This window comes from Anabrus simplex, chromosome 2, assembly GCF_040414725.1.
Source record: "Anabrus simplex isolate iqAnaSimp1 chromosome 2, ASM4041472v1, whole genome shotgun sequence".
In the NCBI taxonomy this organism is placed as follows: Eukaryota; Metazoa; Arthropoda; class Insecta; order Orthoptera; family Tettigoniidae; genus Anabrus; species Anabrus simplex.
In genome coordinates this window covers 325769750-325784664 of record NC_090266.1, presented here as the reverse complement: position 1 = coordinate 325784664, position 14915 = coordinate 325769750, and positions in this window count along the sequence as shown.

The following is a 14915-nucleotide window of genomic DNA, read 5'->3' as shown; positions in this document are numbered from 1 at the left end:
TAACTGGATTAAGCCCTTACCAGCAACAATACTGTATTATCTCCTTGTTGTTGTTATTTGACGAGTTGCGTAACATAGTTGGTTAGCCGTTCGCCATTAATCCTAAAAAAAGTTGTACGATATTATCTCGACGCAGTCTGTAGGCATTTACGAGTGCTTTAATCCGAGAGATCCGTGTGAATCGATTTATCTGTACGTTAATGAAGCCCTTTTAAAGGAAATGTGTCAGCATTCTAAAATCTAGAACAATTAGACGGACGTTAGGCACATACCGTGGGTTCGAACCCCGCCGTCGGCAGCCCTGAAGATGGCTTTCCGTGGTTTCCCATTTTCACACCAGGTGCATGCTGGGTACACGGCCGCTTCCCTCCCACTACTAGTCTTTCCTATCTCATAGTCGCCATAAGACCTATCTGTTGTCGGTTCGACGTAAAGCCAATTGTAAAAATAATTCTTGACTTTATTATTTTGCGCAAGGCGTTTAGTGCATGTCCGAGGCTATGTTTGGCTCTCCTGATGCAGTTCTTTCTCTTTGACACCCATGGGTGACGTACACGTCTGGGTAAATGATGATGATGATAAGGTAGGGAGAGAGTGAAACCCGGTGTCGGCTCATGGCCTACTCTTGCAACATTCTTGTTTTCTCTTACTGATGCTTAATTTTCCATTCGCTGTCATCTTGCCACATGCCCCTGTTCATTGATTTTGTGCCCTGTGCTCGAAGGTCACTGCTATCGTCACGCAAGTTGTAAGATGGTAGTGATTAGAGGTTGTTCCTACAGTATGGCTGTGTCCCAACCTGTGGATAGGATTCAGTTTCAAAAATTGTGCTTATTTTAATTTTTATTTAAATTACAATTATAAAATACAAATGATCAGTAATTATTTTTTGTTTCAGTTTCACGAACAATAGTTGATGTGGCTTACGTTTTTTATTATTATTATTAAATTCAGAATATGCTTAAATACATGATATAAAAACTTTTGTCTTTGATCTCGTTATCCTATGATTACATTTGATAATTAAAATATTTTGAAGAGGGTTAAGTTTTATATTGGGACATAGCCGTGTGGTCGCCAACATCAAACGTACCGGTTACATTGTTATCCTTTGTCTACCCACCGGACCTGCTGATGTTACGACCATCACGCTTGTTCTGTATGCGTTCTGGTGGCATTTGAGCTCCCCATAACTGCTATACAACGTGGTTGCCTTAGAGATGTATTGCAAAACAAATAATGTTATGAGCTCATGCGAGTTTGGAAGCCCCCTTCGGTGTTTGCTGGAATGGATGAGTGAGTAAGGCCGGAGACTACCATCTAGCCCGAGGGCACGTGCCGGCCTGTCCTTGTACTGTGCTTTCGTCTGGTGACTGTGTGGACATTCTGGAAGGCAAAACTCGAATATTCCCATTCTACCCGAGCCCCGAAGATAATAGCACTCCATTAGCTGTTCTATAAAAGGAGACTAGTCCCGAACAAGAGTGAGAGAGTGAGGCAGTGTCAGAGTGTTGAGAGAATGCCGTCGTGGCAGACTGTTGGAGTGAAGTTTTTTTTTTTTTTTGCTATTTCCTTTACGTCGCACCGACAGATATGTCTTATGGCGACGATGGGACAGGAAAGGCCTAGGAAGTGGAAGTAAGCGCCCGTGGCCTTAATTAAGGTACAGCCCCGACATTTGCCTGGTGTGAAAATGGGAACCACGGAAAACCATCTTCAGGGCTGTCGACAGTGGGGCTCGAACCCACTATCTCCCGATTATTGGATACTGGCCGCACTTAAGCGACTGCAGCTATCGAGCTCGGTGAGTGAAGTTTTGTGCTGGTGTGTGAGTAGTGAGAGTTGTCGTAATGTTTAGGTAGTGCTGGAGAGGAGTGCCGGTTAACGTTGTTGTCGTCGATTAGTGACACGTGTTGAGTAGTTCCTTATGTGGAACAGTCAAGTTGACTGTAAGTTAATTGAGATTTCTGCGCTGATTGTGTGAGTTATTCGGCCTTGTCTGGAGTCGAGCAGAGTGTACATAGCAGTCGTACGCTATGATTGTCAAGTTCGCGTGATCTAATTCATTCTCAAACATAACTGTGTGTGTACTACAGCAATTGGGCCATCCCTCATTACATTAGATCGATGAAACAGACAGTGCTTTATTCGTAATAACGGTAAGCATAAAATGATTTCTCCTGAGGATCAGTGGTCGAATGTCAGCCTCCAAATACTAAGAACGCGATTTCAAACCTGGCAAAGATAGCTGAATTTTCGAAGGGAGAAAAAAAATCATTTGCCAATCTATGTCGAACACAATTAAAACTCAAAAACAGGTCGTCCAATAGTGTTCCGGTTCCTCTGTGACCAGGTAGATTGAAATAAACCGTCGAAATTAACACTCTGCCAGTATAAATGGCTGCACACGGTAGCTGAGAGATTACGGTAAGATAAAATAGTCTGTATACATAAAATAAGAGTTTTGTCTGTACATTGCTCAGAATTTAAAAATAATAATTGTATATCTGCATCGGTCATGTCCACAGTAACAAGGAAATGCACTTTTTCATTTTCTGTAACTCCTGTCTCTATGTATGTATGTATGTACACGCAGCACGAGAAAACGGCTCAAGAGAATTTAATGAATAAATACTATATAACTAAAGTTATATAGAATTAAATTTCCGATCATTTATGTCTTATCCTTTTTTATCGTACCGGCTACGATAAGAGAGATATTTATGAATTTGGATTTGTGTTGCTAAGTCCAATCAGCGCTGAGTCACAAGAAAATAGGTAAACAGATTTCAATCAAAATCGGCACGTAAAGTCGGGGAATAAGGAACTACATTCTGCACTATAAATAATTGTATAAGATGCTCTAATATCACAGAGTCGGAAGAAAACTAAATGTGGAGGCCTACAATATAGAAAGCTCATAAAAATGATCAACAATAACATTACATTGACCATTGTTTGTTGTGATGTGCTTTATGTCTTCTGCTGCCACCCTTCTCCGATATATAGGATTGCTGATGCGTACCGAGTATAACAGCCTGCCTGAATATTAGCGGGAAGTAGCTAGGGAGTTAGATCTCTCTCCTCCTTAGCATGCCATTCCTCTGGTTCATAAATTTTCTGATACTACTGGTACGTAACACACTGGTTCATCATAGCATTCCCGTTACTCAGTACCTACTCTGAGGCACTCATTGGAATGAGCATTGTGCACATTTAACGGAATAATGGGAGAGGAGTGTTCGCGGCTGTCTGCAGCCTGATCATTCTAGCAATGGAACCTTGGACTGTTAGATCGGCAGCGCAGTACTGTTCGTTAAAGTGAGAAAATGTGTGGTTTTTCGTTTGATCGAGTATTTTGTATGATAACATTGCTTTTACACGCTACATTCCTACTGACGTCATTGTAATGTCCTATGTTGACTTCAGTTAGAAAAACCACAAAGACAGTTTTTCTGAGAATTCCGTAGCGAAGCACGGGTACATCTGCTAGTGTAAAATAAGTTTATTGATCATTAAACTTACGTAGTAGGACTTTAAATACAGCGTTATGCTATGAAGGCAATTTCCCTTGTCACATAATCAACAAGCGACTCAACGAGCGAGTTGGCCGTGTGCTTAGGGTCACATGGCTGTGTAACTTGCATTCGGGAGATGGTGGATTCGAATCTCACCATTGGCAGCCCTGTAGATGGTTTTCCATGGTTTCCCATTTTCACGCCCGGCTGTACCTTAATTACGGTAAAGGCTGTTACCTTCCCAGTCCTAGCCCTTTCCCATTCTTAGGTCGCCAGAAACCTTCCACGTGTTAGTGCGACTTAAACGAGTAGCAAAAAGAAAAGGAAGATAGAAGGCAAGCGTCTAACGGAAAATTAGGACGTGTATGTCGGAACAAGTAGAGATGGAGAGAACTATGCGAAATTTTAGTTTAAATACAGGTTTTGCTTAACTGATAGACAGAAGGTTAAATTCATGGGGGCGTTATAGCCGAGGGCCTTGTCATTGGCTGCTCAAAAAGATGGCCACGGTTCGTATTCCACCTGATGCATATGATATTTTTGAAATGAAAAAATTCCCATTCGTTTGGTTCAGATTCCATTTAAAACTGGAGTTCCCGTGTCTGCGATCAAGGTATCAACAGGCACGTAAACCCAGAAGATTCCTCCTTAATAGAGTCAACTGTCAGGGATACAAGACGGTACACTGGATTCTGCGTTGTGAACATTTGGTCCCCTTTACTACAGGTATGTCTGACTCGTTGGCTGAATGGTCAGCGTACTCGCCTTCGGTTCAGAGAGTCCCGGGTTCGATTCCCGGCCGGGTAGGGGATTTTAACCTTCCTTGGTTAATTCCAGTGGCTCGGGGGCTGGGCGTTTGTGCTGTCCCCAACATCCCTGCAACTTACACACCACACACAACACTATCCTCCACCACAATAACACGCAGTTACCTACACATGGCAGATGCCGCCCACCCTTATCGGAGGGTCTGCCTTACAAGGGCTGCACTCGGCTAGAAATAGCCACACAAAATTAATTATGAACTACAGGTATTAAAGAAGACATAACCGACGATTTCATAGGTATCGTTGGGGAGTTATCCAGTACAAGCTGCCACGTGACTTGCTTTAAAGTAACCTTGGGGAGATCCTATTGATTATGTTAAATTGTCACTAATGAAATGTCCAATCCCATGACTGAATGGTCTGCGTCCTTGCCTTCGGTCCTCGGGGCACCGGGTTCAATTCCCAGCCGGATCGAGGGATTTTAATCATACTCGGTTAATTCCCTTGGCTCAGGGCTAGTTGTTTGTGTTGTCCTCAACATTCCTGTCTTTCATTTCGTACAGGAACAGGCAATTCTCTTGCACGTCAGACACTGCCAACCCTCACCCGAGGATCTGACTTTTATAAATTACTTTTTTTTGTTTTATTTTAGACTTTTTACTGATATATTTTTCTTATTTTCCCGGGCCAGTGGAAATTACCAATTAAGGTTAAAATCCCCGACCCGGCTGGGAATCGAACCCGGGGCCCCTTGAACCAAAGGCCAGCACGCTAACCATTTAGCCATGGAGCCGGACAATCTTACATGGGCTGCACCAGGCTAGCAAGAGCCACACGAAATTATTAATATTACAAATGAAATATCGTTCCAGGCACTGCATTTCCAAAGAATTTGGTGATTAGTAGGAATGCATAGGTAGTATAAAGAAGTTATGATTATTTTACGGATAATTCAGTGTCAAAATTTATTTAGCAGTTGACAGGTTTTATCTGTAACTAGGTAACTTCCACGCTGCGAAAGGATAGTCAGGGGCTCATGCGAGTGATGAGATAATTAGAGAGTCCGGTTATCAAGCCTAATACTTAAAAGCATTGTTAACGCCTCGGTGAAGAAAATGAGGCTGAAGAATCTGTTGTTAATCACAGATTCACTAACACGAAATATATTTTGAAGGAAACCTCAGTTCCTCTTCACGGCGTCTTACCGTGCTCTTAGTGTAACGATACATGGGACAAAAAGGAATTCTAATGTGGGTGTTACAAGCCTCAAACTTCTTTGCCACAACGTTCTGCAGCTACAGTTTCCTTACTAACCAACATTCTTCTGGAGAAGCAAATAATCCCATGCTTCGTTTAGCTGTTATACTTGGTTAATAGCTCGTATGACTTCAAACTGCCACATGGTATCAGAATAATTCACACTGTTGGAAAACCCAGAAAATAAATGTGGCTCACTAGAAAATTGCAGTCTATGTGCGAATGGTTCACAAATTCAAAACAATATTTAGGATTTTCTGTTTATTTATCCGAAATTATTGTAGGTAAATGCTGAAACTCTCATCTCAAATTTGGCTGTTTTCTTGCCAACACCTAGCTCAAAAATAATTATTACACTTCATACTAAAAGACAGGACTGTAGCACCTAGGGGTTTGGGTTAATTTTATGTACGAGGAACATGGATTATTAGGTTATTACAATTTTAGCGACATTAGAGAGGTTGAATCCTCAACTTTCAACCAGCAAGATAAACAAGAATCAGAGTTGACGTGCCATAACAAGACGCTTTATAGATCATTATTTACCGAGCGACTTTCTTGCGCGTTTCGGGTGACGTAGCTGTGAGCTTTGCGTTCAAAATATGGTGGATCGGAATCCCACTGTTTGCAGAACAGAAAGTGCTTTTACGTGGTTTCCCAATTTCACACCATTAAATGTCGGAACTGTACCTAAATTAAGGCTATGGCCGCTACATTTTCTGGTTCTATTTCTTTCTCAACTCAGTGTCACCGAAGACCTAAATATAGGATGTTACAGTGACGTTAAGGCACTAGCGAAAACAAAAATAAAAAAAGTAAATAGCAAAGGAGAAAATGGACAACACACACACAGTTGGTGCAGTGAACTAAGGACAACTTTTCCCCTTGTGCTAAAGAAAAGCAAAAAGAACGGAGTAAGGTGCTTGTCGGGCAAGGCCTATCGTGGATTTTTATATTGAATGATCATTTTGAATTCCGAATAAGACATGTCGACGTTCAATATCTATACCTAGAAGCATCAAAATACACTAGCAAGTTTAGAAGAAACTGTGATTACTTAATTAAGTCGAGAAGTTCATGAAATGTGTTACCTACTGTATTTCGCCTGTTCGAAATTCAAACGCATATTAAAGTGTTGACACATATAAACTGAATGCCGTACATCGACGGGATTGAATCAGATATTTAAAGAGACAGCATTCTCACGAGGATTGTATGTGTCCTGCTCGTGCTGTGTGCTACACGTCTGGTATATGAGCATATAGCACGTTTATAAGACCGCTTTGTGACGTCACAGCTTCTCTCCAAGAAACAGCTGTACTTCCTTATGAACCGATGACAAACCAGCACTTCAGAGATTTCCGTTCATCTTTTTATAAAACGGAGCCTTGAACGAAGAGAATAGTATCTTGTTCCGTAAGATATACTTAACAGCTTAACAGGATCTACAGCACATTAAAACAGGGGTCTTCAAATGGTGGACTCCAGTCCGAATCCGGACCCGATGCCATTTTTCCCGCACCTACACAGTTTATACGATATCAAGGGTAAGAACGGGGAACAATTACAATTAAAAACAGAAAAAAAATCTGAGAGAGTAATTTACGACTTACACGTTCCCTGGCCTAAAACCCCCTTCGCTCCACAAATTACGTAGGCCTACCGAATGTTTGATGTATGAGAAGGAAAAGGTTTCGTATTTGCTCCACAGATGACAGGGAATGTTTATTTTGATTTTTCTCTAGTCTGAGGCCTCTCCCCTGCTTCAGTTAGTAGTTAGCTGCTGCTTGTTCCGCACAAGAATTAAAAATAAGGCGGTTTTTTATATATCCGTATAATTTTTCTATTATTTCAGTGAATTTGCGTGCCATGAGAAACTACAATAGACGTAAAGTAAACTCTAAAAATCGCATCTTCAGTCCTGAATGGGAACTGCAATTCTTCTTTAGTTTCTGACATGACAAATAAATACGCCTGTGTTGCCTATGCATATTGTAACGGCAATTAAAATATATAGGCCTACTGTATATTATAAAAAAACGAAAAGTCATCTCTGTACACGCCATGAAGGACCTTGGAGGGGTGGAAGGTAAAGGCTTCCAGTATCCGTAACCTCGGCACTTCATGGGGTAGAGTGGTTATCTCCACGCCCGGCTGCCTTTGCCCCCAGGAATTAATCTGGTACTCTTTTTTGATGTAGGATGAGTTAACCTCAGAGCCATGTGGACCTCCGGAAATAGAAATCTCACTTCTGAAATTTTTCGACTTCCTGACAGGAAATCGAACCCACGTACTTCCGAGTGAGCTGAACACCCATTTACAGCCTCGACCAGGCAGCCCCTGAATTTAAAATATCACTGATCCAAAAATGTTTTTTCTATATGGATGCTGAAATTTAAAACATGCATTGAAGTACAGTGTTTATTCATATTAACATAAACAATATTTCCTGTATTTCTGTAATTATTATACGGATTAACCCATCACCGGAAGCAAGACCAGCACCTGTCTTACTCAACAAAATATTTGTATCCCGGAACCCTCTTTATTGCAATATTAAAATCAATCTGAACCCGTGGGAAAATTAATTGAAGACCCTGCATTAGCACATAAGAAGCGGCCGCGACTGGTGATCGGAAAAGTAGTAGAAGAGAAATTAGAGGATGTTATGGTGTTTGTATGCCTTTGCTCTCAGGACCTAGTGTTTACAGTGCACTATGTCTTCTGGTATAGGCTAGAGCAATTTTGTTACTTTCATAGATCTGTCTCTGTCTCATCCTTGGCTTTGACAATATGAAAGTGACTGAGGTATGAGCGATGCTAGTAACGCCAATCCGTATGCAGCCAGTCCCTGCTATGAATGGTGGTGAAAATGTTGCTCATTGGGTCGGTAGGTGTATGCATTTCAGTGGGCTTGGCAGACTGATATGTAATAGCAACTCTGGCTCGGTGAGGAAAGCAACGGGAAACTACCTCACTCCTCATTTCCCTAGTAGGCCTCTTCAGTGATGCCTAGGCCATCTATGACAGCTGATGGCAGAGCTTTTGAGGATCCCACCAGCGTTAGCGCTGACGGACTGACATCCATACATACATACATACATACATACATACATACATACATACATACATACATACATACATACATACATACATACATGGTGTTTGTATCAAGTGTCAACGGTGGGTTCCAGAATCGTAAGCGGCGAGATCAAGTTGAATACAAACTAAGTTTTAGCGTATCAGTGGTGAGATTCTGAACTGAGTTGGGTTCGTCTGAGTGTGTCCTTTCACTTACAAAAGAGTGGTCGGTTAAAATTCCACAAGTACGAAAACAACAAAAACGAAGAAGCACATTGTCATAGAGATGTCTTGGATAGTTGATACACCGTGCTCTATCTACATTTTGCCGTGCAAGAGTGAACTTTTCGGCCCAGCCGGGAATCGAACCTGGGCCCCTCTGAACCAGAGGTCAGGACGCTGACCATTCAGCCAAGGATCCTGACAGAATTTACTACTTCTGTACCTACACGTATGTGGGCAGAGGTCTATATTAGAGGTCTGACCACATCATTCATCACCTACAGTTCTCTACACGTATGTGAGCAGAGGTCTATATTAGAGGTCTGACCACATCATTCATCACCTACAGTTCTCTACACGTATGTGAGCAGAGGTCTATACTAGAGGTCTGACCACATCATTCATCACCTACAGTTCTCTACACGTATGTGAGCAGAGGTCTATACTAGAGGTCTGACCACATCATTCATCACCTACAGTTCTCTACACGTATGTGAGCAGAGGTCTATACTAGAGGTCTGACCACATCATTCATCACCTACAGTTCTCTACACGTATGTGAGCAGAGGTCTATACTAGAGGTCTGACCACATCATTCATCACCTACAGTTCTCTATTTTCCTTCGCATTTGACCCACTTTCCTTTCCTGGCGGTTTATGTTGTTTCTCAGAAATAAATGTTTGTGGTCAATATTTCAAAACATCGTGATCTCCAAACACAATTATTTAAGGGAAAATACAGGTAATAGGGCTATTCTAACTGCAGTATTTAGGTCGGTTCTCTCGTAATCACTTTTCACAGACGAGAAACATCTCTGCGCGGTTTGGTAGCCTCAACCTAAAATACAGGTACGTTACCCACAGATAATGTGAAAATCCTCTTACGAGATATTTCAGAATACTGAGCGGTAACACTTCATTTTCAGAAGAAATGCCGGACTGAGTGGCTCAGATGGTTGAGGTGCTGGCCTTCTGACCCCAACTTGGCAGATTCGGTGGTATTTGAAGGTGCTCAAATACGTCAGCCTCGTGTCGGTAGATTTTTTTAATACTATTTGTTCGGGGCGTCGACCTATAGAGATCTTTTGTCCCTACTTGCACCATGTGATATGAACCTGGGTGTAATTGGAATGAAGGAAGTGTAGAGTGTTGAATGTGAGGAAAGGAACGTTAAGGACGACACAAACACCCAGTTCTCATGCCAGGGATATTAATAATTTACAATTAAGTACCCCTGACCCAGCCGGGCATCGAACCCGGGGCCGCCGGGTGACAAGCGGACGCGTTGCCCCTACACCGTGGGGCCGGACGCCGGTAGATTTACTGACACACAAAAGAACTCCTGCGGGACTAAATTCCGACACCTCGGCGTCTCCGAAAACCGTAGAAGTAGTTAGTGGAAAATAAAACCAATAACATTATTATTTTCAGAACTCTCGAAACTTCGTATGTAGTAGTGGAAAAAGTGCTTCTGATTAACAGTCATAATTTACATTAGATATAACGATTGCACTTTCCCATTATTATATTAATATCCTCTATACGAGCGCTTGGACTACTCAGTTGTGAAACTCCACTCAGAAACAATTTCCATCTGAGGCTGATTCGTACCAGCGGGTGTAATTTCCAGTACTACTGTATGCCTCTCTGGACACAAGCACTGAAAGGTCATAAAATCAGTAAGTGTTTATAATTATCAAAGGGAAATCGAACTTCGCTTACTTAAAAGTGTATTACAGTTTCATCATGAGACGCGCAAAATGTTATTTTGGCATATAAACTACTTTCCAAGAATTAGAATGGAGTTTAACAGAGTAGAATGTTCGTAATTTACTGCAACACTCGCTCACTATGGACAAAAGCAACAAGGAAGCCGTACGTAACAGATTAGAAATGGAAAGTAACGAACATGTGGCTCAGATTTCACGTCAAACTATAGGCCCTATGGCTTACGATCCAAGGTTCAATGCATGACTGTAAGTCTTCATTTGAAACATAAGACTCATTCGCTCCTTTGGTTTGGATTTTTGCTAAAGACTTTTGCTATAAATGTTGATGCAAGTGTAATGGACTAGTATAACATGGAAACAATTCTCTAACTTATTGGTAAATAATGGAAATACCGATTATTATTATTATTGATGCTTGTTGTTTTAAGGGGCCTAACATCGAAGGTCATCGGCCCATTATTATTATTATTATTATTATTATTATTATTATTATTATTATTATTATTATTATTATTATTACTTGTGAGGTGTGGCTATGAAGTGGTTTACATCTATTAGTATTAGTATTATTATTATTTATGTAGTTATATCCGGACTTTATTTGGTATAAATCATGATCATATTGTTTGTGAGGTTATGCCATGAAACATTTGCTGTATGTATATTAATATGAGTTTATTTAATGTAAGAACACGTAATTGATAGTATATAATGTATTATTACCTGTATATATCATGTATAAATCCACTGCAGTATTGTGCAACACACCGCAATAGTCCAGGACGACGTATCTTTGGAACTAGAGAGTTACAGAAAATTCCATTCATTGTAAATAGGTTATTGGAGACTCTGGAATTTACGAGAAAACATGCTTTGTCATATTGTTCTAGAAGCCTGGCCGCGCAGTGTATATAAAGAGGCTGTCTTGAGGGTAGAATTGAGTTGTTTTAACAACAGTTGTGAGTGCAAGTTGTTAATCGAGTATATGAATCATGTTGTGATTGGCAGTACGTTGACATGCTATTGTGGCAGTCTTCTACTTCTTCATAGTAGTGTTTTGTTTCAAAATGGCAGTTTATAAGTGCGTGTGTGTAGAATATGTGTGAATAACTTGTAAATAAAACAGTGTACTCAATTGACATCATTTTGTGCGCGTCTTTGTGGATACCACAATTTCAAGCTGTAATAAATAGAACTAATTTATTTGGCATATTAATGTGTGTAGCTCAAATTATAAAATCCCAGTGCCGACAGAGGTCGTACTGATTGCAAAATTGCCCATATTTTTCGCTCTCACTCAAAGTAAAGTAAATTGATTCCAACCGTACTGCAAGTACTGTACCAGTTTTATAAATTCCATCCCTAACATTAAGTGCAGCCACCGGGCGAGTTGGCCGTGTGCTTAGGAGCGCGCAGCTTTGAGCTTGCATCCGGGAGATAGTGAGTTCGATTCCCACTATCGGCAGTCCTGAAGATGGTTTTCCGTGGTTTCCTATTTTCACACCAGGCAAATGCTGGGCCTGTATCTTAATTAAGGCCACGGCCGCTTCCTTCCAACTCCAAGCTCTGTCCTATCCCATCGTCGCCATAAGACCTATCTGTGTCGGTGCGACGTAAAGGCACTAGTAAAAAAACGCAGACTATCAAAAACCATTCCTACTCATTAGTGACTGCTACATCCCTCCAACAAGAAATCACATCAAAGACTAATATTCCAGCAGATGATCTATTTTCTCCTTCCAAGCTCTATGGAAAAATACTTATTACCATGAAAATTCTCATTAATGATTTATTTATAGCCACCAATAATGCCTTTGCTGGCGGGACCTAATGTTTACACTGCACTATGCACAAATTGTTTCTTTAATTTTGCTGTCTAAGTCTCACTCTTGGATTTGACAATATGACGGTGTCTGAGGTATGAGCGAAGCTAATAATGCTATTCCTTACAGAGAAGTCCCTTTTACGAATGTCGCTCATAGGGTCGGTTGGTGCGTACATTCCGGTGGGTTTGACAGACTGATGTGTAACAGCAGCTTTTGGCTCGGTGAAGAAAGCAACGGGAAACGACTTCAATCCTCGTTTACCTTGTACCCTTTGAGTGACGCCTGAGCCGTGTATGGCAGCTTATGGTGGAGCTATTGAGGATCCGACCAACCTTCAGGCTGACCGCTCAACATAACGCCGCCAATGACTCTACAATAAAATTACACTGACTGACAGAGCAAATGCAACACCAAGAAGGAGTGGTCAGAACTTTATGCCAATTGCAGGGTAGACTGACGTCACTGAGGTATGCACATGATGTGAAATGCGCCGCTGTGCTGCGCACGTAGCGAACGATAAATGGGACACGGCGTTGGCGAATGGCCCACTTCGTACCGTGATTTCTCAGCCGACAGTCATTGTAGAACCTGTTGTCGTGTGCCACAGGACACGTGTATAGCTAAGAATGCCAGGCCGCCGTCAACGGAGGCATTTCCAGCAGACAGACGACTTTAAGAGGGGTATGGTGATCGGGCTGAGAAGGGCAGGTTGGTCGCTTCGTCAAATCGCAGCCGACACCCATAGGGATGTGTCCACGGTGCAGCGCCTGTGGCGAAGATGGTTGGCGCAGGGACATGTGGCACGTGCGAGGGGTCCAGGCGCAGCCCGAGTGACGTCAGCACGCGAGGATCGGCGCATCCGCCGCCAAGCGGTGGCAGCCCCGCACGCCACGTCAACCGCCATTCTTCAGCATGTGCAAGACACCCTGGCTGTTCCAATATCGACCAGAACAATTTCCCGTCGATTGGTTGAAGGAGGCCTGCACTCCCGGCGTCCGCTCAGAAGACTACCATTGACTCCACAGCATAGACGTGCACGCCTGGCATGGTGCCGGGCTAGAGCGACTTGGATGAGGGAATGGCGGAACGTCGTGTTCTCCGATGAGTCACGCTTCTGTTCTGTCAGTGATAGTCACCGCAGACGAGTGTGGCGTCGGCGTGGAGAAAGGTCAAATCCGGCAGTAACTGTGGAGCGCCCTACCGCTAGACAACGCGGCATCATGGTTTGGGGCGCTATTGCATATGATTCCACGTCACCTCTAGTGCGTATTCAAGGCACGTTAAATGCCCACCGCTACGTGCAGCATGTGCTGCGGCCGGTGGCACTCCCGTACCTTCAGGGGCTGCCCAATGCTCTGTTTCAGCAGGATAATGCCCGCCCACACACTGCTCGCATCTCCCAACAGGCTCTACGAGGTGTACAGATGCTTCCGTGGCCAGCGTACTCTCCGGATCTCTCACCAATCGAACACGTGTGGGATCTCATTGGACGCCGTTTGCAAACTCTGCCCCAGCCTCGTACGGACGACCAACTGTGGCAAATGGTTGACAGAGAATGGAGAACCATCCCTCAGGACACCATCCGCACTCTTATTGACTCTGTACCTCGACGTGTTTCTGCGTGCATCGCCGCTCGCGGTGGTCCTACGTCCTACTGAGTCGATGCCGTGCGCATTGTGTAACCTGCATATCGGTTTGAAATAAACATCAGTTATTCTTCCGTGCCGTCTCTGTTTCTTCCCCAACTTTCATCCCTTTCGAACCACTCCTCCTTGGTGTTGCATTGTCACTGTCAGTCAGTGTATAATTTCTAGTACTGGAATGAAAGTGTCATTCGACACTGAAGAAATCATACCTTATCCTCGGCTTCCTAGTATGAACTTCAGGTGGATCGACCAACATTTGAGCCCATATTGTGGTGATGGAAGTCACCACAACGATGTGGACTCACTTGCTGTCACAATTTTCCGAATATTGAGAGGAAGAAAGGAGCAGTAAGCGCCCCTGCCTATGTGTCAGATTTTACCTTACACAAAGAAGTGTTCCTCTTTAGCTCCCCTGTCGTCGGGTGATGTAAATGAGGTGCTTAATAACCTGTATAATATCAATTAAATTGTTAAAGCCACCCAAGGTAAAGGAATTTTCTTCAGGATGGTTAACAAGCGATGAAACACGAAGCTTGTGTTAGATACCTCCACGAACTTGTTGCTGCTATACCTGATGATGACTTTCTCTAAAATGAATGTTTCTATCATTCCATCACTGCAATAACTGTTATCCTTACTGGCTGTGTGGTGTACTTGGGTTTCCGAATCATGTGATCAAGGTTGCGAGGTCGAATTCCAGCGCAGTCTATTGGCACATAACAATGCTTAATTGCGAGAGACGAAGATGTCTTTCCGTAGTTTTCCATTTGCCCATCAGTTATATACCATCTATGGGTGCAAACATTCAAATCCTACCTATTTCTTATCCTAGAGCATCGAGAACTTGTGTGTTAATGCGACATAAAAC